The following is a 5,910-nucleotide window of genomic DNA, read 5'->3' as shown; positions in this document are numbered from 1 at the left end:
TTAAGCTGTTCCCCACTTTACTACTGATAGACTGTCTTGAATTTCATTAGAAAGTTCAAGGCCAAACCTACCTTGTAAAGCTGTAACATGACCGTGACCCACAGTTCTGGTTCTACCCTTGGCACATGCGCAGATTATTTGTTTACCATTTAGAACACAAGGTGTCAGCGCCATCTTGTAATGGCGATTGTGAGTGCGGCTCCCCACAGTTTACCATTTTTTTCAGTTTGGACTACTGAAGCTGCCTTGCTTCAAGCTTTTTAACTTTATGGCAAAAAAAATCAGAGACTGCCTATTCTGACATAGAAAGATCAGTCTTATAATATAGTCATAATGATTTTTCTCTTTTCTCAATTGTGACCAGTTATTCTAATGCAATCTTAGACTGGTCTAGTAATAATTCCAATATTAGAGATTCATAATGAAGATAGCTAAAATTCTTAATTATCTAGAAAAGTTAATTTGGAGCTCAGACTCCAATTCCAGAGAATCTCTGGCCTTTCTGCTTATTCTCAAAGCCAGCTCCCCCACACTGGGAGCTCAAAGCCTGAGCTTGGTTGTTGCTAATTTGCAACTGAATGGAGTACCTGGAGTTCTTCAAAGAAGTTTTATACTTTTGCCTTTCACTGTCACAGCTTTGTTTTACAAGCAGGTCAGTTAATGCAGTTAAGACTCTCTGCAACAGATGTAAAACCTGGCCTCCAACAACGCAGGTGGCAGTTATTATTATTGTTCATCAAGAAAAATTCTAAATATATATTGTGGCTTTGGTCTGATTTGGGAATATGGTGTGCGATGTGGGCCTGACAGTCAGTGAAGGGCAACCAGATCACGGAGTCATACCAGTCTAAGACAGGGGTACATGCCAAAAGTCCGTGGTTGTTGATAAAACACCACAGTGCCATGTTTGTGTAAATTATTACACATCCTAGCTGCATGTAGTCCACTATGATGAAATTGGATGGTTCGGGAGGATCTGAGATCCCAAGACAGGCAGAGCTGCCAGCCACCATAATTCCAAGGCAGGACTTTAGAGCATAAATAAATTTTATGCCTCAGTCCAGTTTTATTTAATATTATTTAAAGGGGGGGGGATATTACCTCCTTCCAGCCTAGCAAGGCTGGCTGTGACCATCTGCCCCTGAGGCAGAGCCACCTGCTGTGTGGCTTCTCATCCCTCTCCTTTGATATGCTACTACCTGCCACCTGCCTGAGGCTGAATCATTTCTCCAAGATCTTCCAGAGTTAACAAGGAACTGTGATTTTCCTGGGATCCTACTAAAAGGCTGATCTGACAACTTCAAAGGAACTTTGTGTGTCTGGGAATGGGCCTCCCCTCTTCTTTATAAAGAATGTTTGCCTACATTAAAGTTGAGTCTTGATCAGAATTCAGTCTTGACTCCATTTCATTGTTTACCCGCCTAGATTCCCTCTTTTCTTTCAGTTTCAAAATGCATCTCAGGCTCGAACCCAGACATGAGAGCCACAAGCCCGCCCCAACAGTGGGAGACTTCAACACCCCACTGTCACTAATGGACAGGTCATTGAATCAGAATCTAAACAAAGACACAGTGAAACTAAAAGAGGTTATGAAAGAAATGGATTTAACAGATGTCTACAGAACATTTCACCCTACAACAAAAGAATGCACTTCTCTGCACCTCATGGTACCTTCTGCAAAATTGATCATACTCTAGGGCTAAAAACAAGCCTCAACCAATTCCAAAAGTTGATAATAATCCTATGCATCCTATCAGATCATCATGGACTAAGGCTGCTCTTCAATAACAACAAGAGAGAAAGCCCACACATACATGGAAATTGAACAATTCTCTACTCTATTAAAACTTGGTCAGGGAAGAAATAAAGAAAGAATTTAAAGATCTCCTGGAATTCAGTGAAGATGATAACACAACATAGCTTATGGTACACAATGAAATCAGTGCTAAGAGGAAACTTCATGGCACTAAGTGCCCTCTTAAAGAAATTGGAGAGATCCTACACTAGAAACAACCTCACACATGAGAACTCTAGAGGGTTAGAAGGCAGAAGATAGTCATAATCTTGGCCAAAACCAACAAAATAGAAACAAAGAAAACAATACAAAGAATCAGCAATACCAAAAGCTGGTTCTTTGAGTGAATCAACAAGATAGAAAAAAACCCCTACCAAAACTAAATAAAGGGACTAGAGGCAGTATCTGAATTAAAAAAATCAGAAATGAAAAAGGAGACATAAGAACAGAAATAGAGGAAATTTGAAAAAAAAAATGAGATCCTACTACAAAAGCCTGTACTCAACAAAACTAGAAAACTTAGATGAAATAGATAGATTTCTAGACAGATGCCATATGCCTAAGTTAAAGCAAGAGCAGGTAAGCTTTCTAAATAGGCCCATATCCCCTAAGAAATCATTAAAAACCTCTCAACAAGAAAAGGCACAGGGCCAGAAGGCTTTATTGTAGAATTCTACTAGAACTTCAAAGAAGACCTAATAACAATATTCCTCAATCTATTCCATAAAATGGAAACAGAAGGAATACTACATAATTTATTCTATGAAGACACAATTTCTCTGATCCCTAAACCACAAAAGGATTCAACAAAAACGAAAACTTAAGACCAGTTTTGATTATAAATATTGATGGAAAAATACTCAAAATTTTTTTGTAAACAGAATAGAAGCACATGTCAAAACCACCTTTCAACATCAAGTAGAGTTCATTTTAGAGATGCCAGGTTGGTTCAATATACAAAATTTCATTAATGTAATCTACTATATAAACAAATTCAAAGAAATAAATCACATGATCATCTCTTTAGATACTGAAAAGGATTTGACAAATACAATTACCCTTCACGTTAAACATATTGGAGAGATCAAGAATTCAAGTTACGAATCTAAATATAACAAAAGCACTTTAATACAAACCAACAGCCAGTATCAAAATACACATGGAGATAATTGAAGCAAACCTACTAAAATTTGGGCAAGGCAAGGATTTCCCATCTCCCCATATCTATTCAATATAGTATTTGAAGTTCAAACGAGGACATTAAGACACACACACACACACACACACACACACACACACACAAAGATCAAGGGGATGAAAATTGCAAAGAAGAAGGAAATGTATCACTATTGGCAGATGATATGATAGTATACAAAAGTGACCTCAAAAATTCTTCCAGAGAATTTCTATAGCTAATAAGCAACTTCAGTAAAGTGGCTGGATATAAAATTAAGTCAAATAAATCAGTAGCCTTCCTGTATACAAATGATAAACAAGCTGAAAAAGATATAAGGGCAACAACTCTCTTTACAATAGCCTCAAATAATATAAAATATCTTGGGCAAAATTCTAACCAAACAATTGAAAGTCCTGCATGACAATAACTTTAAGTCTCTGAAGAAAGAAAACGAAGAAGGTCTTAGAAAATTGAGAGCTCTCTCATGCTCATGGACTGGCAGAATTAACATAGTAAAAATGGCCACACTACCAAAGGCGATCTACAGATTCAATGCAATCCCCATCAAAATCACAACAGAATTATTCAAAGACATACAGAGAGCATTTGTTAAATTAACCTGGAAAGAGAAAAAAACCCAGGATAGCAAAAAAAAAAAAAAAAAAAAAAAAAATCCTAATGATAAAAGAATGGCCTGGGGAATCACCATCCTTTTTCAGGGGCCATATAATGTGACAAGCTAATAACTAGAAAGTGATCATCCTGAAATGGCCTGTTTCAGATTATTATATAATCTTCAACAGGTACACCCTTATTAAGCAAGGCTGTATAGGACTCATTTTAGGAAGGAATCCTGCTATTAATATGCTTTTCCTGTTATTATTAAAGATATATAACAATTACTAAGTATAGCACACCACTTTAGAACAGATCTCCAGAGATCCACGATGATGTAATGTCCTGTAGTAATGTTTCATAAACACATTGATGACTTAAGTCTTAAGAAAGATTCTATAACTTTTTTTTTTCCCCTGCCACTGCCGACTTGCATGGAGGCGGAAGCTCGGGTACGTTCAAGATTCGGCATCACCCGTGATTCACCGCCATGGCCGAGGAAGGCATAGCAGCTGGAGGTGTAATGGACGTCAAGACTGCTCTACAAGAGGTGCTGAAGACAGCCCTCATCCACGATGGCCTAGCATGTGGCATACGCGAAGCTGCCAAAGCCTTAGACAAGCGTCAAGCCCATCTGTGTGTGCTCGCATCCAACTGTGATGAGCCCATGTATGTCAAGCTGGTGGAGGCACTTTGTGCTGAGCATCAAATCAACCTGATAAAGATTGATGACAACAAGAAATTAGGGGAATGGGTAGGCCTCTGTAAAATCGATCGAGAGGGCAAACCACGGAAGGTGGTTGGTTGCAGTTGCGTAGTGGTTAAGGACTATGGCAAAGAATCTCAGGCCAAGGATGTCATCGAGGAATACTTCAAGTGCAAGAAATAAATAAATTTTGGCTCATTAAAAAAAAAAAAAAGAAAGAAAGAAAGAAAGATTCTATAAGAATTCCTAAAATTATATCTGTGATTATTAAGCTCTTTTATAGTTGGACTGCTAGTAGGTCCTTTTCTTTCTTTTTTATTAGATATTTTCTTCATTTTAATTTCAAATGCTATCCCTAATGTCCCCTATACCCTCCTCCCTCCATGGTCCATAAAATACCCACTCCTGTTTCCTGTCCCTGGCATTCCCTTGTACTGAGGCATATGATCTTCACAAGACTAAGGTCCTCTTCTCCCATTAATGGCCTAAAAGGTCATCCTCTGCTACATATTCAACTAGAGACACAAGTTTTGGGGAGTACTGAGTATTTCATATTCTTGCTCCTCCTGTAGGGTTGCAGACCCCTTTACATTCTTGGGTACATTCTATAGCTCCATCATTGGGGGCCTTGTGTTCCATCCTATAGATGACTGTGATCATCCACTTCTGAATTTGACAGGAACTGACATAGCCTCATAAGAGACAGCTATAAGAGGGTCCTGTCAGCAAACTCTTGCTGGAAGATACAATAATGTCAGTGTTTGGTGGTTGCTTATTGAATGGACGCCCTGGTAAGGCAGTCTTTGGATTGTCCTTCCTTCCCTTTCAGCTCCAAACTTTGTCTCTGTAACTCCTTCCATGGGTATTTTGATCCCCATTCTAAGAAAGAACAAATTATCCACACTTTTATCTTCCTTCTTCTTGAGTTTCAAGTGTTTTGCAAATTGTATCTTGGGTATTAAAGTTTCTGGGCTAATATCCACTTATCAGTGAGAGCATATCATGTGAGTTCTTTTGTGATTGGGTTATCTCACCCAGGATGGTATCCTTCAGATACCATCCATTTGCCTAAGAATTTCATTAATTCATTGTTTTTAATAGCTGAGTAGTATTCCATTGTGTAAATGAACCACATATTCTGTATCCATTCCTCTGTTGAGGGACATCTGGGTTCTTTCCAGCTTCTAGCTATTATAAATAAGGCTGTTATGAACACAGTGAAGCATGTGTCCTTATTACAAATTGGAACATCTACTGAGTATATGCCCAAGAGAAGTATTGCTGGATCTTCCTGTCCATGTCCAATTTTCTGAGGAACAGCCAGTCTGATTTCCAGAGTGGTTGTACAAGCTTGCAATCCCACCAACAATGGAGGAGTGTTCCTCTTTCTCCACATCCTCGCCAGCATCTGCTGTCACCTGAATTTTTGACCTTAGCCATTCTGACTGTTGTGAGGTGGAATCTCAGGGTTGGTTTGATTTGCATTTCCCTGATGATTAAGGATGTTGAACATTTTTTCAGGTGCTTCTCAGCAATTCAGTATTCCTCAGTTGAGATTTTTTTATTTAGCTCTGTACCCCATTTTTTACTAGGGTTATATGATTTTCTGGAGTCCAG

At 38.5% G+C, this 5,910-nt stretch overlaps 1 pseudogene; it reads left to right on the top strand.

The window, feature by feature from the left end:
• The first annotated feature begins 4,062 nt into the window (after positions 1 to 4,062).
• On the top strand, positions 4,063 to 4,489 carry Rps12-ps13 (annotated as a pseudogene).
• The last annotated feature ends 1,421 nt before the right edge of the window (positions 4,490 to 5,910 follow it).

The sequence above is a fragment of the Mus musculus genome, chromosome X (genome assembly GCF_000001635.26).
Source record: "Mus musculus strain C57BL/6J chromosome X, GRCm38.p6 C57BL/6J".
NCBI lineage: Eukaryota > Metazoa > Chordata > Mammalia > Rodentia > Muridae > Mus > Mus musculus.
This window is presented reverse-complemented; position numbering and strand designations above follow the sequence as displayed.